Source organism: Camelus bactrianus, chromosome 4 (assembly GCF_048773025.1).
Source record: "Camelus bactrianus isolate YW-2024 breed Bactrian camel chromosome 4, ASM4877302v1, whole genome shotgun sequence".
NCBI classification, from domain to species: Eukaryota; Metazoa; Chordata; class Mammalia; order Artiodactyla; family Camelidae; genus Camelus; species Camelus bactrianus.
In genome coordinates this window covers 43,964,510-43,992,420 of record NC_133542.1, presented here as the reverse complement: position 1 = coordinate 43,992,420, position 27,911 = coordinate 43,964,510, and the positions used below count along the sequence as shown (strand labels likewise).

Here is a 27,911-nt window from a genome sequence, read left to right as displayed (position 1 = left end):
CCCCAACTGTACATGCAATTTGCACGTTTACAATCCTGTACAAAAACCAATAGAGAACACAGATGGGCTTCTCACCTCTGCTAATGAGAGCATCACTCTTCATTGCTGGGATAATTAAGCTAGTATTTAGTGGTCAGAAACCCACCCAGACTTTAAATAAAATCAATCAAACCCTGATCCCTTGGGAGATGTTGATTCGGGTTTTTGTTTTTTTTTTCACACTGAAATGTAACTGTGTGTGTGTGTGTGTGTGTGTGTGTGTGTGTGTGTTTGTATGTATGTGTATGTGTGTTTCTTATTTTTGTGATTTAAAGCAGAGGAGAGTTAATCCAATTGCACTACACTTACTGAAGAGTCACGTTCCCCAGAAAGGCCCTTCTTCTGACACTCAAAAGACACCAGGTCAGAAGAGTGTTTTCTCTTTATGGACTGCTCTTTTCTTCCCTCAGAATTTTCCTTCTTCCTTATGGAATTAGACCCTTTAAGTAAATTGCAAACAGTTCCCTCTGTTTGAGACAACGTCTAGCCCAGTACACTACGTGACACAATCATTGACATTTCTTGTGTACATAACAGCAGTCAGATGCAGCACTTTCAAGAATGGGAGTTGGAAAAATAATGAACTATTTTTTCCAAGATAAAACAGACTATACGTTCCAGAAATTCGAAAGGTTTGAGGAATGAAAGGAACAAGTTAATACATAATCCTTGGGTTATTTTTGTCACAATCCGTCCATTCCACTCTCCTCTCCTAATCCTCTTTACTCAGTTGTACTTTCTCTTTTTTCTGCAGAATTTATCACCTTTGCACAAACTGCAACCTTTATTTATTTATTGTAACTATAGTTTACTATCTGTCTCTGCCCGCTAGAATGTAAGATGTAAGGGGACAAGAATTTTTATCTGGGTGCATCCCAAGCACCTAAAATAGCCCCTGGCATACAATAGGAGCTCAAGAAATAGTTGCTGGATGACCATGTACTATGTGTCAGCACTTGGAGAGCAAAAAGTGAATATGATATTATACTTTCCTTTGAGAAGCTTAATTACTTTCTCCATGGATTGAAATTCTAGAATGTTGGCATTAAATATTTATACCATTCTTTCTTATCCTTCCTATTAGAACCCGATTTGTTTGAGGTGGCAACATGTCTAATGAAAACAGTCTTTTATGTGGCCTTCCTTGTAGCTTTTCTTTTACTTCTGACCAATAAGACACAGGCTGAATTCTATCAGGGATATCTAGGAAAGTTCTATTTTCCTGATAAAGACATTTGCTTTTCCTCTTTGTCACTTATTTCTTCTTGTCTGGAATGGGGATGTGATGCCTGGAGAAATAGCTACTATGTTGAGGCCAGAAGGATGAAAGCAAAATGCTAAAGATGGCAGAGTGAAAAGATACAAATAGAACAGGATGACCTACTCCTGGACTTGTTACAAAAGAAAAATACAATATTGGGGTATGTTTTTTTATGTGGATCTACATTACAGTGAACCAAAAATAATCCTACAAAATACACCCATCTCAAATCATGATTTAGCTAACTATCTGTAATTTTTTTCATAATCCCAATCTTTTAGAGAGTTAAGCCCGTTGGATAAATTCTACATTTTGGTGCCTTACTATCAGGGACCCAGGGAGTCTCAGAGGGGAAAGGAAGATGACTGGAGGGCAGAGGATTCCTGGTACAAGGAATACACTTACCAAATAAATCCAGAGTCATTTAAAATGCTAGAGGACAAAATCTCTCTACTGTCACTGTTCTTCAGAAAGCAACCACTTTTTAGCAGGGGCTTTTTCTTTGTTTTTTCCCCCCTCTTGGGGCAGTAGATTATAGTACGTTTATTGCTATCCATGCACAGTGACTAAGGAGAGATACTGAAAATTCAGATAACAGGGCTGAATCATTTGGAAAACTTCTGTGCTGATATAGTGGTTGCTGTGACTCACTACACGAGTATGTCTATATAGGTGTATGTTTGAGTGTGCAAGAGTGTGAGTGTCCTCTGTGCATCCCCAACCAGGCCATACTTTAGTTCCCTCTTTAACTTCGCCAGAATAACCATCTTACCAGTCACTGTCATTTTGATATTTACACAACAGTAAATTCTATTTTATTTGTTCATTTACTTTTTATTTTTTATTTTTTTGTAGAGTAGCTGAAAGCACCACACAAAAACTATCTCCCTTATTTCTGGAAACTTACACATGCCTTTATTGAGGATTTTCAGGTTTGGTGCTATAATTTTTATTTATCTTTTTAATGTAAAGCTAATCCTTTGAAGGGACACTTAAAGTTCTCTTCTGCAAAGAACGTTTAGTAACATTGACTGTGGGTTTTTTTTTTGAAGATGCTATCTTATTATAAAAAATGTCTCTTTTTAAATCTTTTAAAACTTAAGATGGCAAATTATTCCTATGCTTTAGTCAGAAACCTAAAACAAAGAAACAAACAAACAAAAAAAGCCCTAAGCAAGACATTCCACCAAAAGGGAGCCATTCAGCTGTTTTTCTAGCTCGGCAGGAGGGCTTGGCTACTACACTCTTTTGAGGGAATTTGTGTTATGAGGAGCAAAATGAAAGGAAATAGGTAGGAAACAATAAGCCACTTCAGTTCTGAACAGTTTTGTCTATTCTAGGAACTTCAAGTTCCCTGAGAAAAAGAACTTTAATTGCAGTTTATATGATTTCTTGCTCTTGGATCCTTCTTCCCTTTTTCTTATTATTTAAGAAATTGATTTCCAATTTCAAATATTTTTTTTTACCTAGTTATCTTTTTTTAATGAAAATTTGAAGACAAACAAACCAAACCAATTTATTTCACAATGAAACTCAAAAAAAATCCTATTACTAATCAGAAAGGCGTCCAAGGATCAAATACTACCTTAATTCTCTCTTGGGGATTGTCTCAATATTTGAAGAAAAAGGCAGAACTCACCACCCCCAAAATTCATTCTTCCATTTCTTTCCATCAGTAGAACCCTGGAAACCAGAATAAAGGCCACAAACACAGCTGGGTATGGTCATATGTGTAAGTTGTGGCCAGAATTGCTGTGCACAACTTCCAGGAAATGGAGGTGGCTTGTCTTTCTTCTTTATTTCCTCTTTCATTGATAGCATGTGGATGTGACAGTTGGACCGTGTAAAGAAATGTTTTTTCCATGTGTATTTTCCCAGGAGTTACACAGATAGAGGGCATTCTTACATCACTCCTACATAGATGGGACTTGTGGTTAGAAATTCTCCAGGCTTAATTTTCTTTTGACTTTATGCAGATTCAAGGCCAAAGCCCAGAGAGGCATATCTGCCCAACATCTCCCTCTGTAAAGTGTATGGAATGTTTCTCCCCTACCCTCTGAGAGTATTTATATCTGGGGTTGGGGAGCAGCTTTATGCCAGAGGTTTTCAATCTGACCTGCTCCCCTGCTGGAGCCCCAGGTTGGATGATAAGTGCTTTCTCTACTGCTTCCTTACCTCTGAGTTTCTCACCCTTCTCTGGCCTCCAATCCATCCCTATATTTTCCTGCCAACCACGCCATGCATTCAAATGACATTTTAAATATTTTATTCAGTATTTTAGTTATGCCTGGAGGGATTAGTCTGCCATGGTGCTGGAAATAGAATTCTAAATTCTGTTTTGTTTCATCTTCAAAAAATAGTGCTTACTTGATCACTTTATATTCATCAATGTTACTTCTTTTATTGGCCTGTCATTCCTTATGTTAGACACAGAGCTATGGGTTTCCCTTCATTTCTTTCATTCCTTTCTTCTGTTTCTTCCCTTCTTTTTATCTTCTATTTCATTTTCTTCCCGCCCCCCTTTTCTCTCTCTCTCTTTTTCTTATTTTTGTAAAGGAATCCAGGGCCCCAGATACCAGTGGCTTTTAGGGAGGAAGTTAAAGAATCACTGTTTACTCCTGCATTTATTGAGCACCTATTGTGTGTCAGGCACTGTGCTGGGCACAGGTGCTCTATGGATACACCGGGATCCATAGATGGATCCTGTCCTCAAACAACCAGTTGTGTGGAGGTGATTGTACAGTATCGAGTGCTGTCACAGGGGTAGTATGGGGGTGCTAAGTGGACATAGGATAGGGGCAGGTGTAGCAGGTTTTCCAGAGGAGGCCATCACAAAGGGTAATCTGTGTATGGGAGTTCCCCTTTAAGAGAGCCCACATGAGCTAATGCTATAGTTCTGGACTGAGTGACTAAAGGAGCCCCGTCCCTGGAATTAGAATTTTGTCTGGGAAACAAACACTATATTATTACTGCTTATATCACACAGGTGTGAGACTGCTGTTAGCCTCAGAAAAATCACAAAACGTTTCTTTTCTGTGGCAGTGCAGTTAAGCAATCACACCCAGGAAGCACAGGAGGAACCTTCTGCTCTTGAATGGGTAGATAAAATGACCAGGGAGTTCCAAGTTCAAGAAACAGGACCCCAGTAAGTCAGACTGTAGACATCAACCTCATAGGATAACAGAACTGTCCATGTTTCTCTACAAACACAGCATGGAGACCTCAAATAACCCTTTGCAAGAGTTGGCACAATCCGTTACAAAAAGCATTATATTGCACATCAGTATTTGAACACCTCCAAATTGGGATGGGTAGAGCAGTGACCCACAGATAGGGTTGTTTCTACATGCTCATTTTCCAGTTACCATAGTGTAAAGTGGAAATAATCGCTCTGTTAAAATCCAGTCTATTAGGATCATGCTTTACAGTAGGATCCCAAGACATGTAATTTTTATTAGTACAAAAGCGCAAAGTGAGAAAACAGACAATTCAAAGAGCTGCGGGCTGGTGGGCGTTTCTCGGCACAGAGCCCTGCCTGTTTTCTCGGGAACACTGGTCGGCTAGCGCAGGGCCCGGCAGGTGACTTACTGCGTGTACTCTCGGCTGTAGATCACAGCTGAACAAACTGCTCTGGAGTGTGAAGGGTCAGCGCAGTGTAAACAGAAATCAGCAGTGACCTATGGAGTCTTCACGAGACATAATAAATACCGTCTTCACGCCCCTTCCCGCCTCCTGCTGATTCAGGTCTTCTCCAGCGCCACGGGGCTTGTCTCTGGAGCAATATTTCAAAGCCAGCAGACCATTGTATTTGGAGCAGATTTTCTAACTGCACTTTTAATTTTGGGAAAATAGCTTTTAGCTCCTTCTGAAAATGTCATCATACACGTGGAGCTTCATTGAGAAAGGAATAAAATACTTCTTAGAACACTCCATTAGCTTTGGGTACCATTAGTTTTGCTACTCTGAAAGAATTTCTCCTAGGTTTAGGAAATTAAAATAGAGTTCTTTTTTTCAATCCAGAATCAAATTCTGTGGCAAAGTCATTAACTTTCCTGTCCTTGAAATCCCCCAATGACCATTTGGTCCTTCTCCATGCCTTTTTTGACGGCTACCCAGGGCAGTGTGACCTCTTGCCACAGTAGGGCTGAGCCACATCATGCTGTTCCCGTCCCTGGGACAGCCGCAAATCAGTCAGGAGAGCCTGTTCCAGTCCCTGTGCACACTGGGTGAAAAGACTGTCTCAGATTATGCTTTGCATCAGCTAGCTCATCCTCACCTATGGAGGTATTTTGAGACAGAGTTACTCACCTGGACCTGAGGTGACTGGGGCTGATGAGAGTGGACCATACGCTGTGTTCCCTGTGCACTCCAGGGCAGAGAATAAGTAAGTTTAGGAAGCTGTATGAACATACAGGAGAACACTTTCCAGCTTCCATCATGTGCAAGATTTGCTTCTCCAATGGGGTAGACTTGCAGAAAACCTAAAGCCACTTATAGAATAATATCTGACCCTGTGCTATTTGACAAAAGTGTAAAAAGGATGATCAAGGGAAAACTCCCCCCCACCTGAAGCAAAACCAAACAGAAAGCTCAATCTATAACTTAACCCAGATGGTCCTGTTTTCTTTAGACTGCGAGCCATTTCCAGTGAAGTCACTAGTTTTAGCGTTTCTTCTTCTCTATTCTTGTAGTTAGCGTTTGGCTTGCCAAGTTCTAGCCATCCAAAGGAGGAGAGATCAGATGCTTAAGATTAAGCTGTTCAAAGTCAATGATGTTTGGTTAAAATCAACAAATGGAATAAAATGGACTGCAGGCTCACTGGGTCAAAAGTTAAAATTTGTTGATTGAGACTTATGCTATGAAATGGTTGGTTTTACCTGAAAGGAGGGTGCTCATGAAAGAGAAGGCTAACAACAGTGTCACCAGGGAGAAGATGGAGGTGTTATGTTGAAGGGATGGTTCAAACTCACTTGTTATGCAGTCCCACTTTAAATCCCAGCAAAATTTCCCAGTGAAATAAAACAAAAACAAGAAAAAACTAAAATAGTGGGCTAGAATATGTTGGTCATTAACCTCTTCAACTTGGATGCCTGGGATGACTCAGGGTCAGAAATCTGATGAGACGAAACAAAAGTAAAAGTTAAAAAGTACAAGAATCCAAAGAAATTTGACTTAGAGAATTATGTGCACGCATTTATAGTTTTGCAATTCTTCATCTTGTGCTAGATGCATTTCAAAATGAAAAACAAGGGCTTATGACTAGCTAAAAATAGCTTCAAGGCCTTTCATCAGCCATTTTTATGTTACCTCTTGATTTCCAAACTTACCGCTTTGCTTGGCAGATAAAGATTTCTTGGTTTATTTTGAATACTGTTTTCTTCTCTGGCCTTCATGTCCTCAATGTATATGTGAAACTGTCCATGCTCATCTCCCTTTTCTTCTTCACGGCACTGTTGAAGTCTAGCATCTGCCTAAAATTCTTCCCAATTTAGAAGATTCAACTTACTCTCCTACACAAAGGAAAACGTACCTCTTCCTGGACACCTGAGCACCACTCTGCGCTCGTCCACACCGTCTTTTCTGGCATATGCACTTTGCAAGGACAAGAGCCAGGTCTTTTGCAAGCTTGCGTGGTTCCTACTCTTGTGTCTTGACCTATGTGGGTGTTCAATAAATGTTGAATCAAAGTGAATTGCTTCCCAGTGCATTATTGGCACCTGTACTTTGGTAGGTCAAGATCCATCTCTTTTTGCAGTGCTCAGTGGTTTTCTTTTTGAATGCATTTCCAACCAGGCCAGAGTTGTTGGATGTCTCTGAAAATTGTTCACAGCTTGCTAAACAAGGAAGCAGCATGATCGCATTGTTGTATTGTAGCCATGGCCCAGGTTTACAAATCAAGGCAATTCCACTTACGTTGTACAAATGATTGTGCTTTCTCTTTCTTTCCTTTCCTCCCTCCCTCTCTCCCTCCCCTCCTTCCTATCTTCCTTCCTCTCTCCCTCTTCCCTCCCCTCTCTTTCTTTTGCTTTCTTTCTCTTGAAGCTCTCTTGTGAAACTCAAACACTTACAGCAGGATGGACAGCACTGAAGGGCTGTCTTTTTCAGCCCAGCAAAGCTGGATAAATGCAACTCCAGAAGCCTGGCCTTATACCTCGTTTGAGGACGGTGTCAACAAGAATGAGCCGAATCAAGGCTGGCCCAGCACTCTGCCTGGGGATGACACTGGCCCCACCAGCGGGAACACTGAGTTTGTAGCTTCAGGCATTGAGTTCTCTCTATAGCTTAATGGCTCGCAGCCTGTTTATGAGACAGCTGGATAACAATGTGCCTTTAGGACTGGCTGACTTTTCCCCCTTCTTTTAAATCTCAAACTGTACTGTATAAAACGTTCTGTCTCCTATCTCTCCATCAACGAGGCCTGAATAGCCCAGCCAAGTGCTCCTACAGCACTTGTTGGATTTTTTTTTTTCTACAATAAAAGAATAAGGGGAAAAGAAGGTCCAGGATGTGAGGGGTGTCTGGTGAAGGCCTCTGTGTGAGGTCCTTGGTGAGATAATCTCATCTAAAGATCTGGGTGACTGGAATTTCCCTTCCTCCCATCCCCCGTAGACATCCCCTCCCCAGCATCCTTCCAATACAAATCCTTAAGCATTAAGTCAGGCGGAAAATGAGTCTACTCTACATTTATCTTCCTGAATGGCAGTCAACTCCCGCTTAATCTTTCAACATATATTTGTTCAGTGGATCAACAGATTGTGTAAGCAGCATGACGGTTGGGTTTAGAAATGTGTCTGCTCATGTTTGGTTTGTGCTGAACCATTGACCATTTTGTTTGTGAATCCATCATAAATTATACCTCTGAGTTACCCAGCACTAGGGATGGGGGTGGAGGATGGTGCTCATACAGGCGGAAAGACTTTTTTAGTCACCATCATTTTCTAGCATTGAGAATGCTGACTTGTTTTATTTTGGAGTGCTTTTTAATCTTTCAAACTAGAAAACTTCGGAGTTAATTCCTCCCTTGTTTCCCCAAGGTGTCTCCTATATATTCTTTGGCAATCCTTTCCCCATTAAAACAAAGTAGGTTTTGAAGATACCGAATAAGAATAAGGTTAAGAATTGAAAACTTTATGACTCTCCTAATGCCCTATATGGTTATATTGGTTCAAATCACCACTTGTGTGTTAGAATATTGAGGCATTGATCAGTCAATTCATGACAAAAACTGATTTGACTTAAAAAGAAATGAATTGTCAATTTTTTCACTAAATTTTCAAGTTATCATTCAACCAATCAGCCAGCATTTATTGAGCATCTACTGCATTAAAGGCAATGGAAATAATATAAAAAGGCAAAGATAAATTTCCTGACCTCAATAACTTAAATCAAGTTGGAGAAGTTGAAATATATATATATATATATATATTTTACATTTTGATGTTTTGAGGATTCCTGAATAAAAATGAAGGAAAGAGAAAATTTATGTTGTAACAGTGTAGTTTGTGCACAAGAAGGAATAGTTTTTGAGGAGACTTTATTCATCAAAATCTAGCATTTTTTGAGCACTGAGGGTACAATGCAAAGTGAGATAGATTTACCTGCTATCCTTGTGACACTGAGGATGGAAACAGGAAGAGTGGAAGTGGGGTGGGGATGAGGAAGGACAACTGACGTCAGCCATCACGTCCAAGTCAGGCGGAGGTCGGCTACAAGGAGACTTCACGTGCTGGTTCTTGTAAGCAGATTTTGCATGTCAAAGTGGAGACTTGTTAGATAAAAGGACATTTCCATATATTTTGAATATAGCATTCTTTCATTTCAAAATGGAAGTATAATCACTATTTTGAAATTATCAAAGTAGAATTTTACTTATACCGGTAAATTATGTATTATTTTCTAAAGCCTACTGTTGAAGCTGCATTCTAACTATCCAGTCACCTCTGTGCATCTATTGCCTTGTTGACTCCTTGTAGTGACTCTGTCAGCTTGGGGAAGTATTGCTGTCATCATTAGAAAGAAGGAAATTTCAAGTTCTGGTGGACAAATACTGTATGATATCACTTATATGTGGAATCTAAAAAAAATACAACAAACTAGTGAATATAACAAAAAAGAAGCAGACTCACAGATATAGAGAACAAGCTAGTGGTTACCAGTGGGGAGAGGGAAGGAGAGAGTGGCAATACAGAGGTAAAGGATTAAGAGGTACAAACTATTATGTATAAAATAAATAACCAGAAACATTAACCAGTTTTTTTTAAGCTCAAGATATGTTTTAATATTTATAGGTGAGTTTGTCTGCAGTTGCCAAGACAAATTCTTTGCAAATGGATATATCCTATTATGGTGATTCAATACCGACTTATATCTCCGCACACTTTGAATGTGGAGTAAGAGTAATAGAATAAGATACATAGCATCTAATAAACAAAATACCAACAAAAATTCCTTTAGGAGCCACTGGATTGAGAAGCATTCAGATTTTGGAGTGTTTTCCTAGATATGATAGCATGGAAAGGCGTAGAAAACCTACAGTCCTAGAGCCACACTGGTAGTGATGGTTCTCTTGATTGCAGAGAGAGAAACTCAAGCCAGCCCAAGGAAGGAGAAGGGCTTCTTATGAGGTTTCTTGGGGGTCTAATCAGGAAATAGAGCTAATAGTGGGCCTTATAGGCCCTGTTGCTGAGAAGACATGGTAACTGTGGCCTTTCCTTAACTAATATAGGGTTAAGCAAAGTCTGGGTTAAGGATCCACCTGGGGTCCAGTCACCTGATCTCAAGCTACTGCACATCACTATGCCCATTCAGAAAGGGGATGGGCAGAGTAGCAATAGTCTGTGTCTTTCATTAAGAGTATTCTATTTATTCTGTTTATCTTACACCACAGCTAATGGACTCAGTAGACTCTAAATGTTCCCCCAATTTGATTAAGGCCAATCTGGTTATTTATAATTGCTGAGAATCATAACATAGTTTTGTTTGCACTGTGGTTTGTTATGCAATATTTGATTTCCTCTAAGAATAGAGGGAAATTGTAATATTCAAAATGCCCATGTCAGTCAACAGCGGGGACAAAAATTAGAATTCTGCATATTCTGGCCATGTGGACTATGGTTATCCCAATGTTTCCTAATAGAAGAATAAAACTATCCATTATTTAGTTATCTCTTATAAATGTAGAATCTTTGCCAATAAGGGCCTGAGAAAATATAAGAGCTAAGTTTTCTTTTCTTTTTTTTTTTTTTCACAGAAATGTTCCTGAAACAATGCTGCCTTGACCTGACCTGCTCTGTCTCTTCTCACCCTCTTTGTACATTTTGGGGCTGGAGTGTCCATCATGGAGTGTGAAAAGTCTGGGAATCCTTGCAATTTTCCAAGGTAGGTGTTATGGGGGACTGAATTGTGTTTCCCCAAACCCATATGTTGAAGCTCTAACCTTCAATGTGACTGTTTTTAGAGACAGGGCCTTTAAGAAAGTAATTAAGTGTGCTCATAAGGGTGGGACCTAATCCCATAGGACTGGTGTCCTTATAAGAAGAGAAAGAGACACCAGAGAACTTTCTAACGTGCACACAGAGGAAAGGCCACATGAGGACATACTGAGAAGGCAGCCGTCTCCAAGCCAGGAAGAGAGGTCTCACCAGAAGTCCACCATGCCAGCACCTTGATCTTGGACTTCCAGCCTCCAGAACTGTGAGAAAATACATTTTTGTTGTTTATCCCATCCAGTCTGTGGTATTCTGTTATTGCAAACTAAGGAGATGAATACAGATAATTTTTGTATATGAGGAAGTTGAAATGCACTAATGATGAAGTAGCATAAGGTGTTAAGTGGAGAAACCAGAATTGAAAACAGGCTCTTCTGAATTCCATGATGGTGGCCTTTCTCCTACCTGGTCTGCCTGCTTAATTCTACAATAGTCTTAGTGTTGAAAACTCTTACTAGCGTCAAATTTATAGGTGGCTCCAAAAGTTTGCTAAGTAGTGAAATTCTGGGTGAAACTTGAGACAGAATCTGGACAATCCCCTCTAGTCATTGTGGGTTGAATATGATGAGAGGGCAAAACAAGAGCCCTGGTGGCTGGGCTCCAGGCAGATACAAGGTGCTACCAAGGGAAGCAGAGGGATGGGGCCATTGTAATTATCAGCTGGAAAGGGAATTGGGGAAGATGGGAGGAAACCAGTGAACCCGCAGGCCACCTCCTCATGTTCAGGCTGGGCAGAACTGAGGCCACTTGGAGCAGTTTAGGAAAGCAGATCTCATGTAGAGGGGGTTAAGACTGGAATAGAATTGGCAGCAGCATGCTCTGTTAAGGGATTTTGAAATGCTGCCAGTTAATTTAACAACAGTCTACCTTAAAAAAAGCCCACATGGGTTTACACAGCCTTCATTTGTATTTGCTGTGTAAAGCTGATCATCATACTTTCTTCTTAATTTTTTATCTTCCTCGTACAATGTTCAATGTTGAATTTCATCAGTATTTTCTTTTTATCCTTGGATAATAGAAACCTCTGATTTTTTCCCCTTTCCTCTTTACTTCAGAGAGAGGAGGAACACTTAGAATTTGCCCTGGAGATACAATGTCTTCCAAATATTAGCTCAGGGAATAGAAAGGCTCTGAGTTGCCATGTGCTGTTGTTTGTCGGAATAAATAATCATACAAAGGTCCTGCTCTTTCCGCTCCTCTCTCTTTCAGCAGAGTTCAAACCAGGGTTATTTGCAGGTATCCTTTTGAATCCAATTGAAAGACTCTGAATATCTTGGCTTTTCAATCTTGCTTTTGCTTTTTCTTTCCCATCACCTCATTCCTTTTTATTTCTTTTTGGGTTCCTGACCTTATTTCTTTATTACTCTCAAACAGTAGGAGTTCTTCTGTATGTGAGTGTACACATGTGTGTTTGTATGTGTCTTTGTTTCTGTGTGTATATATTTATGTGTGTGTATATAGGTATGTGTATCTGTGTGGCTGTGAGTGTATGTGTGGCGGGGGTGGGTATGTAGTGTTTTCTTTCTTTAAAAGCAACGCTGATCGTACCATTGTTGAATTCCTAAGGCTCTGCCATCCTTAATTTTAATTGCTAAGTATTGATAGACTAAAAGTCAAATAAATGGATGAACTACCAGATGCGTTCGAATACAAATAAAGATCTTAAATATCCAGTCCCCTCATCTATTGCTGTTTAGAAAGTTAAATGTATAAAATGCCTTGAGGAATAAGGGGTTATGACACTCTGGGCTCAGTTTTCTCCAACGTTCACTTGTGCACCTGCTTTTAAAAATAGATATTTCTTCTCTGTTTTGAAAGAGTAAACACCTTACAAGCTGAAAGTCATCAGAATTCTGCGTTTCCCTATTCATCACACATTATACTTGCCAAGCACAGATTAAGGCAGATTATTAACCTACTCAATTACAATGGAACTCCTATGGAAATGTCTATTACAACCGCATTAATATCTCATTAGTTCATCATGTTAATGTTATTACAATGGTTACCAAAGGAATTGGCACTGATTGGTACCTAATTTTGAAGGGTTGTTGCCCTAAGCATCATTGGAGAGGGAGGCTCAATAGAAAAAGTGGAAATCTGCTTTCTGTCTTCTCTAAAAAAGAAAAGAAAAGAAAAAAGAACAAATGATATTCCTGGCAAAAATATGCTGCAGAGGCTGTCTGAGCCTCAAGATATAAATCTATTTTGACAGGTGCAGTCATTATTCTTCTCATCTAGGATAGCATTATTCTTTTGTTTTAATGACAGAGGTAGCAGGAAGACAAAATTTGCCTCCAAGTGAATGTGTAAAAATGTAATAACAATTAGCTAATATAATTAAATTATTACTAATGATGATAATACCATGTCTGGGTCTTTACAATGAACATGTAGCTCTACTTATTTACATCTTTCCCCAAAGGAGTTTAGATAGATTTACAGGAAAGTTAAACCCCTCCCACCTTCCCATTTATTTGCATACATTAAAAGAAATCTGGCATGGAAGCTGACTGTGCCATTTTATAAGGAAAATAATGTCTCTGCTGTTTCATGCCTTTAATTGAGTTAGTAATCCTCGCTGCTTGGGCAAGAAGGTTTGTGCAGCTGTAAGGTCGATGGAACCAAGACCGGAGTCTGGGTTCCATGACTTTGGGCGAGAGGTCACCTCTGCATGCCCAGGGCTCTGGCTAGGAGGGCCCCACACAGCAAGCCAGAGCTGACCTTAAAAGCAGATGTAAAGAAGATAAAGTGCTACTGATACTATCTTATTTTCTATACTTTTCCCATCCATCTCCCTACAGGAGAATCTGGGGCTCTCATGGTCTTTTCAGTGAAAATTTGGGGAGGGTTGTCACATCAGTTAACCTTTTTGGTTTGTTTCTATTTTCTTAGCAAACAAACAAACAAAAAGCTCCAGCTGAAAATAACTAGAGGAGTTGTTGGAGGTTTGCAGAGAAAGGAGAAATTGTGAAACAGGAGAGAGAGAGCAAACTGTGTCCAAAATATAGAATAAGGCTTGCTGGGCAGTGCTAAGGCCCCTCCAGTTTGCACAGCACGAAATGGTGAGCCGTCAGAGTGCTTGTGAGCTTGATCCTGCCGTGTTCAGCTGCTTGGAGGCAGGCACCTGGTTGAACTGGGGTCTTGCTGGGTGTGTAAGACAGAAGGAGAGAGGTATAAGGACACAGCAGGCAAGGGAAACACTATAATAAGTGATTATGGAATCTAACCAGGGCGAGGAGGCAAATAAGTGTGTAGCAGACAGTGAAATGTGGTAGGGCAGTCAGTGGAAGTACAAATGTGGTTGAAGAATTATTGGATCAAGATTGTTGGAGGGATGTGAGAGGAAAAGGAGATGGTGACCTACATGGAAAATCTGGAGACAGTGCATTTCGTAATGACAAGGACTAAAACCAGTGTGGGAACCAGTGGAAGGTAGACGACTGCAACAAGAGCAGGTTAACACGGTAATCTAATCTGATAACACATGTTTCCTTATAAATAAAGGATTTTAGAGACTGGGGTGAAACAACAATTTGGAAATAAAGATAAGGAGCAAATGGAGATCTCTGCCCATCTCAAGCCTTGTTGAATATAGGATATGAGAAGAAAAACAACCACTCCTCAAAAGGGCTGCCCTTGATGTGATGCCTGAAAGCTCCAGCCAGAGCAAGGAGGTGAAGGTGACTTCCAGAGAGGAGGTCACCAGCACAGGGAACTTTCAGTGGCAGAGGGCCCAGTGCAAGGTGTTTGGGTGTCATGGAGGGGTGGGAAATTAAGTCAGATTACAGGAGGCATAAACCCACATAAGGATTGATTCTAAGTGGTGAGAGAGAAATCTGAGGAGTTGAGAGAAAAAAAATGTGGTAAGCATGTCATATTTTGAAGTATGTTGTCATAGAACAATCTAGCATAAATTAATCAATGCGGTTCTGTAGAGAAAGGGGCATTTTCTTTTGTCCCCCCTTTCTCCTTTGTGCTGCTTAGAATATGGACAAGAAGGTTGATGTTCTTAACTAGTTTGGACCATGAGGTACATGGTAAAGATTACTGAACTGGAAGAGAAAACACACTTGAGTCCTTGATGACAGTGGAGCTGCCATACCTACCATGGGCTGGCTATCTCTGAACTTCTTTTTTGGGACAAAAAAACTTCTATCAAATTTAACACAGTAGAGAAAATAATCACAATCCTTCCTTAATTAGAATTGTGGTCCATGGGGAAGAGACAGCCAAAATGGGCAAAAAGATTGTTAAGAGAGGTTGATGCACTCCCTTGCTGTAAATGCATGTTCTTCTTTAAATTGTATTTCAACATATTAAAAAGAGAACTTGTAAATGAGATTGTTGAATGATCCTGGCAAACGATGTACGTTGAAAGATCAGATATGGGAATGCAGTTTTGTCATTCCAGTTTTCAAAAAGAGGAAGAGAGATTCTGCAAACTATTGAATTACGAGCTTTATTTTATTTCCTGAAGTTCCAAGAAGAGGAAGTGTTTGGGTCATCATTACAGTAACCTCATTTCCTGCTTTGACAGAGATACTGGACTGCGGTGCCAGGGGAAATGTGGCAGAGTGTACTTTTGAACTAAAGCGAGGCATGTAGAGGGGTTTTCACAATGTCTTCATAGATCAATTAGAGGAATATCGGTTGACTAGAAGATGGAAAGAGTGTGTGAAGGGTATTTCATGAAACAGTCTACACATGGTTTCTATTTTTGCTCCCTGCTGTATGGTGTTCACTTCATTAAAAGGGTTGGCTCCCCCTTGTGGTAAAAAGATGGCTTCATTGATACTGGCCATGAACAGGGAGAGGGTTCCTTCATCAATCTTCCCTCTGAGGAGTCAGGAAGCTTCTTTCCTGGATTGTGACAATAAACCTTTACTCATATTTTATTGACTCCAGTTGGATCAGGAGTCCATCCCTGAACCAATTACTCTGCCCAGGGAAAGGGATAGTCTGCTTGGCTTAGGGCTGACTGGCTAAGGGTGGAGTTGGCTTCCTCCAAAGCACATTGGCTTCATGGGGCAGGAAGGGTGTGATTATGTACGGATATAGATAACTCAAGAGAATTGAGTAGTTAACAAAAGAAGAGGGAGTGGATTATTTTGTAGGCAAACACGATATTCACTATTCTTGGAAGATTTTGAGGGTAATAGTCTTCAGTTCTATAATGTAAAAGTTTAAATCTTGATGAAACAGGCATTCCGACAGATCTGTCAGAATGACATTAGCCACAATACACTCCAGTTAATCAAATGAGTGAACCCAAGGATCAGAATTGTTTACCATGATTCGTCTTGTGGCAGAGACATGATGACCAAAAATTTTGATTTTGGTTTAATTATAATCAAAGTTAACACTTCTACGTGATTATAATTAATCATACGTCTATCTTCTTTAGAACATTACAGTAGAATTATGTTCTCAGAATGGGTAAGAATGATAACTATTCTTTTTTAATTACAGAGAACATGTTTCTGAAAATTTGCATACATTGCTTAGGTATAAATGGAAAAGGGAATGGCTGAAACATAGTCCTTTTTCATGCTGTTTGAAATGGTGGTTTGAAATATTTACACTTTAATGTGATTTTAAAGGTAGTATTGCAAAAGAAGTCTCTCAAAAGATCTTTAAGTATCTTGGATCATTTTATTGAGAGCCAAGAGGATAGATTTTATTTAAAAAATGCTTAAAGTTGTCTAATACTTGCTGCTGTTTTTAACCAGTTCGTCTGTTAAGAGAAGCAAAGTATAAAAAGTGGTAAAAAGTCCATCTTGAAACAAGCTTATTTCTTATGCTGAATATTTAAATGAGAATTAGCGTGTGCAATGTATTGAAGAAAACAAGACCACAGAATTTGGGTACATATTTGGTGAAATGATAGATCTGTAATTTGGGGGATTTGAGAGGAGCTCTTTTTGTAGGAAATTCATCCTTTACAGTGTGTTCTGAAGGATATAAATCGTAAGATCTTCAAAAAAATAATTTTTAAGATGATCTCTTGTCATTCAAAACAGGATATAATGGTTTCCATCAGCAGGAGGCTGTCCCTAGAGGCCATCTTCCCCTGAAAATGGTTAAATATTCCATATCTCCTTGTTACTTAAACTGTGGTCCCTGGACCAGCAAGGTCATTATCCTGGAGTACTTGTTAGATCTGCAGAACCTCACTTCCATCCTAAACCAGCTGAATCTGAATTTGCCTTTTAACAAATCCCCAGGGGTTTCATGTGCTCATTAAAGTTTGATCATAGATCACTAAATCTCGATTAGGGAGATTTCCATAGTCCACAGAGTATTGGGGGCCAGGGGTTTAAATGCCAAAAAGTCATGTTTTCACAGGTTCTTTCATAAAACCTTATGAAAGAACCTCTCATATATACCCTTCAGATATATCATAGAATTCCCATTTCCATTTACTGTGATGACTACACATGACATTTCCTACTATAATCTATATTACCTTAAAAAATGTATCTTAAATGAGCTGTCTCTAGAACAAAGGCTTTGAAATTGAACAGCCTAGGTTTGAAATCTGAATCTGCCACTTCCCAACCACCTGACTTTGGGCAAGACTTACTTCAACAGTTGAAGCCTAGTTTTCTCATCTTTAGAATCTCTAGATTCAAGGGGGAAAAAAAAAATCTCTAGAGTATCATCTCTAGATGATCTTGATGTTATACTGTTGTGAGGATGAAGTGAGATGATGTGGGTCAAGCTTGTGGCCTAGGGTCTAAGACAGATAAAAATCTCAGTGTATATTAGTTCCCTTCCTCCGTGCTGATCATGCAGTCCCTAAAAACCTTAGAATTATCTACCACAAAAGATGCAAAAACTACAGAAATTCTTCCCCTGTGGAGCAAAACTATAATGTGGTTGCTATAAAGCATTAGATTTTAAGCAGCTCTACTTGCGAAGTAAGTGAATCGCAAAATAATATTTAAATAATAAAACAGAATGGCATTGTTTAGTGTGGTCCATCTGGATGCCAAGTTGCACTCACCAAATGATAATTTGGATTTTAACATAGTAGGTACTTTACTGTTCTTCCTGAGTCTGATTTATGAACAGGGCTTGCTGCTTCTTTGCTACTTAGCTTTTATTCAGTGACTGCTTCTGGGTTCCACTAAAGTCTTTACTTGCTAAGTTTCCCTGACTTTCCTGCAGTCTTTGTCCTGTGAGGAGGCAGAGTGGTTCATTCCCTGATGAAGTGTGGCTGGATAGGTTCTGATGAGTTGAATGATTGGCCCGGAAGCAGCTCCTGAAAGACAGCCTGGGCTGAGAGCTGTCTACTCCGTAGACCACCAATAGTTCTTTACAGTGATACTGTTCCTCTACTATAAACTCCCTGATCATACCATCCCGGGAGAAGTGATTGTGAAATGACAGCTATACCGCATTGCAGTAGTGGAGGCACAGAGGGACCTAAGGGCCGTGCACAGGTAAATCCACGTGGTTGATGATGTGGTGGCCCTGCGGGATCTTGTCTCCATTGTGGGCTGCATGTCTCCACATTCCTCCCCACCCAGAGAACTTCATGGTAGGTTCTTAATACATTATCATTTACTTTAAAATTAAAAATAAAGTATAAAAGAGAACATAACAAACATCCATATTCCCATCACCCAGAATTAACTGTTAATATCCCATTTAAACATCATTTTCTATCCCATTTTCTTCCCAGCATCTCAAAAGGCAATGAATAGCTTGATGCATGTCATTATATATCTCTATAAAACTATTATCTGTCTACCTATCATCTATCCATCATCTCTCTCTCCATATCCAGAACCAATATATAGTATTATTTTGTGAGTGCTTTCTAAAATGTATGTAAATATCATTCCTTTTGAACATCGCCCCTCTCCCTTCAACATGCTTTTGAGATCCAGCCATGCTGATAGACTGTTTTATTCCTTTTGATATAGATCCTAATCAGTTTCTTTTAACAGTAGTAGAGCTTTCAGTCTTAGAAACAGACCACATTTTACTAGTCTCTTTTCAGGATTTGTGGGTTGTGGCTAACATCTAGCGGCCATCAGTAGATCTGTGGATGCACTGGCATTTCTGCTCCTACTCTAATGGTTTGCTTATTTAAGCATTGTGCTATCTTCACTAGAGGTTAGCCCATTAATTGAAATAGTACTTAACCTCTTGGTAAAATGATGTATTGTCTGTTTTATTCTTTTGTCCTCAAGGCTGAAAGGCGATGTATGTACACTTTGGTGAGCTCAGAACCCTAAATAAAGGACAGTTCAGTAAATAATTCACTTGGTCAAAACAGGAGTAGTCTACTCAAGTGTCGTTCTCTAATTTCTTTGCTATTGTTAGACATAGACCAATGACTGGGTGACTTCTGTGTTTTGGCAGGTCCAGGCTTACTCCAGCATTCACAGCCTGCCTCCCTTCCTGATGACTAGAGAAGGAGCTTTCTGTGGCTTCTGCCTGTCAAGGCAGATGTGTTTACCCTTATTAGCAACGTCAACAGAGTAATGACATTAAGGTCTTGGAGGTCATCTTCATGCCACGCTGAATGGAGCAGTTATTTCAGTGGGGATATTATTCTCCATGTAGGCTATATTTTCTAGTTGCCTCAAGAATCTTTTCTCTTCTGATACCCTTTATTAAGAAGTTAGTCCAAATTGTCAAATAAAAATGTAGCTGTGTAAAGTTGTACATTGACATGAAATATAGCACAAGTAAGTTAAATACCCTTGAAGTTGAGTTATGTTCTAACTCAGAGGAAATGAACCTGTGAGCAAAACTAAGAGAGAGAGAGAGAGAGAGAGAGTGTGTGTGTGTGTGTGTGTGTGTGTGTGTGTGTGTGTGTGTAGGAGCTGTACTTTTGGTTTGTGGTGTAAACAAATACATTATAAAGGTTTATGTTCTGACTACCCTCTCTGGTCCATTCCAATCAGGTTTTTCTCCCTACTGCTCCACTGTAATCCTTCAGGTTAAAGTTACCAGTAAACTGTGCATTGCCAAATTCTGTAAAATTAATTCTCAGTTTTCATCTTACTGTGCCCCAAAGAGTATTTGACACAGTTCATCCCTCCTTCCTTGAATTGCTTTCTTCATTTGACTTTCAGGGGCCACATATTCTTCTCCCTTGATTGTCCCCTCTTCTTCAGTCTCTTTTGTTACATACCCTTTGTCTTCCAGACTTCTACGTCAGTGTATCCAAGGGTTCAGTCTTTCTATATCCTTTTTTTTCTATATACTGTTATACGTTATTACATCTAGCCCACACCTTTAAGTACCATTTATAATGCAATTATTCTCAAATTTATATTTCCAATCGAGATCTCTTCCTTGGTCCACCAACTCTCATGTCCAATCTGCCTCCTTGGCAAATTCTTCTTGGAAAATAAATTCCTCCTACTCCTTAAAATGTGTAAAACTGATATCTTAAGTTCCATACCCCAAATCTTTGTCACCCCAGTATTTCCCATTTCAATAAATAGCATTTCTGATTATCCAGTTGTTCAGGCCACAAACCAAGGAGTCGTTCCTGACTTCCTTTCCCACCTTTGTACTCCTCATCCATTTTACCAGCAAATCTGTTGTTCTTACCTTAAAAATATATCCAGACAGTGACCATTTATCACCATCTCCATTGCTACCACTCCAGTCCACGTTGCTATAGACTTTGGCTTGTACTATAACAATGATCTCAACTAGCCTGTCTTTTCCAGTCTTGTCACCTTAGAGACTGATCACTGCATAGCAGCTAGAATGAGTCTCTTAAGACATAAATCTGATTGGGTTTTGAAATTTTTTTCCAACTATTTTATTTATTTGTTTATTTATTGGGGGCAGGTAATTAGGTTTGTGTGTGTGTGTTTATTTTTATTTATTTATTTTAATGGAGGTACTGCGGACTGAACCAGGACCCTGTGCATGCTAAGTACCCGCTCTACCACTGAGCTATACTCTCTCCTCAAATTGTGTTATTATTTTGCTTGAAACCTTCAAATGGCTTCCCATCATACTTGGAATGATATAGAAAGTCCTCACAGTACCAACCAAGCCCTATAGGATCTGGCCTTTATTGGAGCCCTTGCATTTGCTATTTTCTCAGCCAGAAGTACTCTTTGAAGACATCTTCATGGTTTGCTCCCTCGTTTCATTCACATTTCTGCACAGTTGCCACTTGGTTAGGGAAGACTTTCCTGACTGCAGCCTCTAAAGAGCACATTTCTTCCACTATTCTCTTTCCCCTTAATTTGCTTCATTTTCTTCCTGTGTATTTACATAGTGTCTGTCTTCTTCTACTAGAACATGAAGTCCAGGGACTCTTTAACTGATGTATCACCACACCTGAGAATAATGCCTGGCACAGGCATTTATTGAGTGAATTAATGAATGGGTTCCATTTCATTCGCCCTCCTTCACTATATTTTCAATATAGTTGTAATTATGGAAAACATATCATTTTAGATAATGTTGTCAGGAGGGGCATTTAGTCCCCTTGCTCTTGTCCCCATCCTGCCTCTGACCCATTGCATGTTTTCACAGGCATTAAGAAATTTGCTCAAGAAAATATTAAAATTCCTACAGACGTTTTGGAAACCATGATGGCTCCCTCACTTCTCAGATTCCAGTCTTTCTCTTAAATGTTTTGTAAAACTTCAATGAATTATAGATGAGAAAGATATAAAAACAGCAGAAATATTATGATGTAGGATACCGCTGCTTGTTTAGAATATTAAGAAATAAGGAGAAAAAGGCAGTATCAATATTAAAAAAGTCTTAATTTTGCACATGTTCATAAATGTACATATATTTTGAAGTATGTAGTACTTGGTGCAAATACATACTGAAATTTGCTAAGTAAAGTTCTCTTGGATCTGCTTTAGTTATTCTATATGCAACATTTAAAATTATAATATCTGTATGCAAATGAACACAATAATTTTAAAAGTGATTGAAAACAGGTGAATTTCTTTAGTAAGTGATTATTTTAATTCTACTTGGTATGTAGTTAAAGGGACAAACATTAACCTTGTGTATTTAAATTATTGCAAATGATTGAATTAAAAATTTCCAAACTGAGGAAGTGTTATTGAGGTTTTAACAGTTAAAAGGAAGAACTAAGACTGTTTTTCTTGGTTTAGACATGAGAAGGGTATTTGGGTGACTCCATCTTGACCCCTGTGGGGATTTCTGTTTCCTCAGAGAAGCCATGGAACCCAATGTCATTCCTTAAATCAGGAAGGTCATTCCTTACCTTTGGCCCTCCAAATAATTCCAGAGTGACCCATTTCCTTGCTCACCTTGATTGGTTCTAGAATCCATGGGAAAGAAAGATGGCCTGCTGAGGGATCAGTTGGGCTAATTTAATGTTAAAAAGACCACTCCTTTTTTTTACTTTTCTTAAATCGAAGTATAGCTGCTGTACCATATTATATGTCACAGGTGTACAATATAGTGATTAATGATTTCAAAGGTTATACTCCATTTGTAGTTATTATAAAATATTGGTTGTATTCCCTCTGTTGTACAATATATCCTCATAGCTTATTTTATATCTAATAGTTTGTAGCTCTTACTCCCCTACCCCTATATTTCCTCTACACCCTCCCTCTCCCCACTGGTAACACTAGTTTTTTCTCTATATCTGTGGGTCTGCTTCTTTATTTTGTTGTATTCACTAGTTTGTTATATTTTTTAGATTTCACATGTAGGTGATATCATACAACATTTGTCTTTCTCTGTCTGACTTATATCACTTAGCATAATGCCCTCCAACTCCATCCATGTTGCTGCAAATGGCAGATTTTGTTCTTTTTTATAGCGGAGTAGTATTCCTTTGTGGAATCTTCTTTATTCATTCGTATGTTGATGGACACATAGGTTGCTTCCATATCTTGCCAATTATAAATAAGGCTGCTATGAACATTGGGGTGTGTGTGTCTTTTTGAATTAGTGGTTTGGTTTTTTTTTTTCCAGTTGTATATCCAGGAGTGGAATTGAGGGGTCCTATGGTAGTTCTATTTTTAGTTTTTTGGAGAAACCTCCATACTGTTTTCCACAGTGAGTGCACCAATTGACATTCCCACCAACAGTGTATGAGAGTTCCCTTTTCTCCACATCCTCTCCAACATTGTTATTTGTTTTCTTCTTGATGATAGCCATTCTGATAGGTGTGAGGTGATATCTCATTGTGGTTTTGATTTGCATGTCCCTGGTGATTAGTTATGTTGCACATATTTTCATGTGTCTGTCGGCCATCTGCATTTCCTCTTTGGAAAAATGTCTGTTCAGTTCTTTTGCCCTTTTTTTTGTGTGTGTGTGTGATGTTGAGTTGTAGGAGCTGTATACGTATGTTGGATAGTAATCCCTTGTGGAGGGACCACCCCTTTCTAAACTACCCTTGTCTTACTGATTTATCCCTTAGAGACAAAGGAAGAATGGCAACATGTTACACACCATAAACATACAAGCAAACATATTACTCCTGTGTTGGATCAGAATAACTCGGATGGTGCATATCCCAAGAAGGCTCCAGAGACTGGTGGGGATTGATTAAGTAGATTTCGGATGCTTCTCTTGATTCTGGCCGAGTGTATCCCTCCTGGATTTTCTCCTTGAATCCTCTTTCTCTTCTTTTACAACTTTTCAGTGTTTTCAGCCCTCTTTCAACAAAAGCATCCAGATATGACATCAGGAGAGCTAGCGTATCAAAATAGTGCCATATCTGTCTCTTGGGGTGACTTCCGGAGTCTAGCCCTCTACTTGATAAGGTTGGGGCCTGAGAGTGGGGTTTGGTGATAGAGGTGAAGGGCCAGTGCATTTGACTGGCAGAAGAGTAAGCCCATTAAAAAAATGCTATCATAATATTCTGTAAAGAGCTGCATAGGTCTTTCTTTATGATCTGACAACTAATCTTTTGATCATGTCTGGAACAGAAAGGTTCTTGCTCTTATAACTTTTCATTATAAGCCCAGCAACTGTTATGTTAGCACATTACCTAAAAAGTTGTTGAAAAGACCTATTTGGGAGCATATCCTCAGAAGCCCCTCTCTCTACTCACGCCCATCCACTTTGAAATTTCTTTCTCTGGTCACAGTCTCCACTGTTGTTATTGTATTGTTTTCTCTTCTCCCTGGTTCTCTTGTTAGGGTCATGGAGGGTATCAGAGGAAGGAAAAGACCTTTATGGGATCTAGTTTGGCTGTGAATGCCTAATAGCAAAAGCAATCAGGCGTCTTGCACTCTGAAGATTTATGTACCACTAGGATATCTAGCCCTTGCTGTATTAATAGAGTGTCTGTCTCCTTCCTAGTCTTGAGTGACATTATAGGAAACCTCTTCTGTTATCATACACTCAGGGAATGCCTGCAACCAACCAGGCAGTTAGGGGTAATAGGGTGAGGAGCACATCCAGTCATATTGAAGAAAGAAGATGCTTGCTGGCATTAGGTACTAGACTCCTTCAACTAGGAAGGCAGAAGAGAGGAAGGATTTATCAAAGGGCAAAGAAATTCATGCTTAGGAATAAAGTGACATTTGTGCATAGCTAAATCCACTCAGCTGCTGAGAACAGACACGTCCAACTCTACGAGTTCCACGAAATGACCTGGGATTCCTTCCTTTCTTATTGTGTACACAAATTTTACTGTGCTATACAAACTCTTCTGAACTGTGCTTTTAAACTCATCATGTTTTGGGAATTGTTTCATAATATTACGTAAAGAGCTGCATAGGTCTTTCAATGATGCCGTAATATTTTATAATTTTGATGTACTATAATATTTTAAATCCTCTATTATTAAATATTTAAATTACTTCCAATATGCAAATATGGCTTTTGGGGGGAAATGCTCTAAATAAATTCTTGTGCATATATCTCTGCATGTATTTGTAAGTGTATTTGCAGCATAGTTTTCTGGAAGTGGAATTGCTGGGCCAAGAGTAGGAAAATACTTTAATTTGGAAAAATATTGCCAAATCATCTTTCATTAAGAACATGCCAGGATACACTTGCATCTTCATCACACAGGAATACCTGTTTCCTCACTTCTTTTGCCAACATGCCAACCAGATGTTATCAAGTATTTTGATCTTTGCCAATATAATAGCTTAATCATGGAATCTTGTATAGTTCTAATTTGTATTTCTCTTATTATTGATATTTAATATCTTTTCAAACACTTAACAATCATTTTTCTTTCCTTATCCTTGAACTTCTGTCTTTTGTCAGTTTGTGCTTTTTGTCTTTAAAAAAATTAAGTCAGTTAATGGTTTATCTATTTTATTTGTTTTTTCAAAGAACCAGATCTTGAATTTAATAATTAGTAATTTAACATTACTAATATTTTTTTTTCTAATTTCTAAGTCAGTGATTGCTGTTTTTATCTGCTTTACTTCTTCCTTCTGTGTTGGTTTTCTAAAAAATATGAAATGAAACAAGACTGGCAAAAATGATGAAAATAACAGATGCTGGGGGATGAGTACAGGGGAGTTTATTATAACATCTTTTATCCTTTTGTGTTTGTTAGAAACACTGTAGAATAAATGAACACACTGATCAAGCTCTGTGCAGATTAATCTGAAAACCTTGCAAAGTAAATAATTTTCTTGAAAAAATATAAATTAAAAAAAGATTGTTGCTTTTTCTCTGTCCCCTTTTGCCCTCTTTTTAAAACTATGTGCTTACTATAATTAAAAAAATACACTTTTAATTTAAAAATTTACATTTACAGAGAAATGGCAAAGATAGTACAGTTTCTGTATACCCCTACTCACTGTCTCCCATTGTTACATCGTACACTAGCATGGTACACTTGTCAAAACTAGGAAACCCACAGTGGCCCATTACTACCAGTTAAATAGCCAACTTTTTTTGAACTTCATCAGTTTTTCCGTGAATGCCCTCTTTCTGTTCCAGGACCCAATCCAGAGTGCCATATTGTACATGGTTGTCATATCTCCTGAGTCTCCTCCAGTCTGTGACAGCTTTTCAGCCTTACCTTATTTTTAATGACCTTGATAGTCTTGAGGAGTACTGGCCAGATATCCTGTAGAAAGCTCCCCAGTCTGGGTGTATCTGATGTTTTCCCCATGATTAGACAGGGGTTATGGGATTTTAATAAACAGCACAGAAGTGAAGTGCCCTCCTCATCATATTTTATCAGGGCATCTATGATGTTACCATGACAACACTGGGAAGGTGAACCTTCACCATCTGATTAGTGTAGTGTCTACCAGGTCCCTCTGCTGCACCTTTCCCCTTTTCCTACTCTATTCTCTGGAGCTACGTCACTAAGTCTAGTTCCCTCTAAAGGGAGGATAGTGGTGGGAATTAAGCTATACCTCCCAGCACCTTGAGACCTCACATGGCCGTTGCACTTACCTGTCATGTGCTACGGCAGAACTTCTGGTTTTAGCTGCTCTTCCCGGACTGGACCAGCTTTCTTTTCAGTAAATACCTGTTGGCTCTTTTGGGGTTCTCTTGTTCTTGGATCCGTATAAGCTCTTTTGCTTAGGCTGATTTTGTGGCTACTGGTGGTTTTTCCCTACCCATTTATATTTTGGCATTTGTGGTTTGCTGTAATTGTTGCCTTTGAGTGTTTGGTTTATCAGCTTGTTGCTTTGTTTTTATGTGGAGATTCTGAGAAATCCAAAAACTATGCTTCCTTCTGCTTCTGTTTTGTCTTCGTGAGTTTTCGTGATGCTGTGTTACTTTGCATAGATACTCTGCCTGCTAGATCTTTATGGAGTGTAACCTTTACAATGAGAAACTTTTTAATGCTAGGAATGCATTTTAAAAATACTGGAATCATAAAATTTTCTTCTCCTCCTTCCTCTTTTTCCTCCCTCTCTCCTTCTTTCTCTTTCTTTTTGGAAGGAAAAGATTCCTTCCACCACCATTCGTTTTTCTTTCTTTTTCATTTTCCAGCCTTGCTTTTTACCACTGGAATCACTCTGTTTTAGAGGTCGGTCTTGTATAATGCTTATAGCCGGGTTTTGTCTTGTTATGTGTACCTGAGTATATATGATTATTCCATTTATAGTTATTAATGACATATTTTTGGACTCATTGCTGGTACCATGTTATATGTTAGAAAAAATTGAAGTTTTCTTTGTTTAGTTTTGTTTCTGGTTTATTTTCTGATCCATTTACTCTTTACTTGGTATATATTCAAATAACAACTTGGAAGTTTTATGTGATTTTATGCATATCATGGAATTATCCTTATAGTTACAGTCTAACGTAATATACTTAATTCTCACCTATATGAACAAAGACAAATAAGTATGGCTGCAATTTTTTCCTACCCTTTTCTTCTTCCTGACTACCCTGATTTTTGCTGATTATATTATCTTTTTCTGTTTTCCTGGTGTTTACTTTGAACCTTTCAGTGTATATACTTCTATTACTGGATTAATCAGAATTAAATGATATATTTTAATTTCTACCAGTGAACTTTCATTTCATTCTGACTTTCAGTTATTATCTCCAAGCTCTTGTTATTAAATAAAATCAGAAGAAATGGATATTTTTAGAGGGTAAGATGACATAATATTGGCAGTTTCATATTATTGGATCACTATCCAAATAACTATTTCTTTAAATTTAATTACTTATCTGAATTATGTCTTGATGTTTATCTCTCTAATTCATTATTTATTGGGATGTGGTATAAGCACTCAATATGTAGTTTTAAGTCTAATTTTATTTAAGATAATTATCTTGAATTATATCTTGGATTTTTTTATTCTCTTCAATTGATTCTCTTTTTTCAGGAAAAAAAATGTTTGAATTTAGAATCTCCTTTGTTTTATACTACATCTTCTATTTCCTGCCCAATCCTATAAAACTCTTCATTCATATGTATTTTATTTAATTCTCTTTCCTCAGCTCTATGTTTTCTGCAGTGTCTGTTCTCCTTTTTGATGTTTTCATGCTAGCCTTGATTTCTGTGATGGTTTTATTTTTCTCTTCCACTTCTTTCCTGAGCTCTGGGTACTTCATGTGTAGTTTCCTTCTGATATCTGGTCATTTTTTCCCTCTTGAATGTTTGTATCTTATCTTTGTGCTCTTGTTCTAAAATGACATTTATTCTATTTATCTCTCTAAAATCCTGGATATGTGTTTGATATTTCCATCTG

The 27,911-nt window shown here is 38.6% G+C and overlaps 1 long non-coding RNA gene across 7 annotated transcripts in view; it reads left to right on the top strand.

The window, feature by feature from the left end:
- LOC123616261 (uncharacterized) overlaps positions 1 to 27,911 on the top strand; it is a 556,494-nt gene that overhangs the window by 11,959 nt on the left and 516,624 nt on the right. For all 7 annotated transcript variants that reach the window (XR_012506409.1, XR_012506412.1, XR_012506411.1 and 4 more), the window contains exon 2: positions 10,551 to 10,678. This is a non-coding gene — a long non-coding RNA (uncharacterized LOC123616261). The remainder of the gene's footprint in view (positions 1 to 10,550; positions 10,679 to 27,911) is intronic.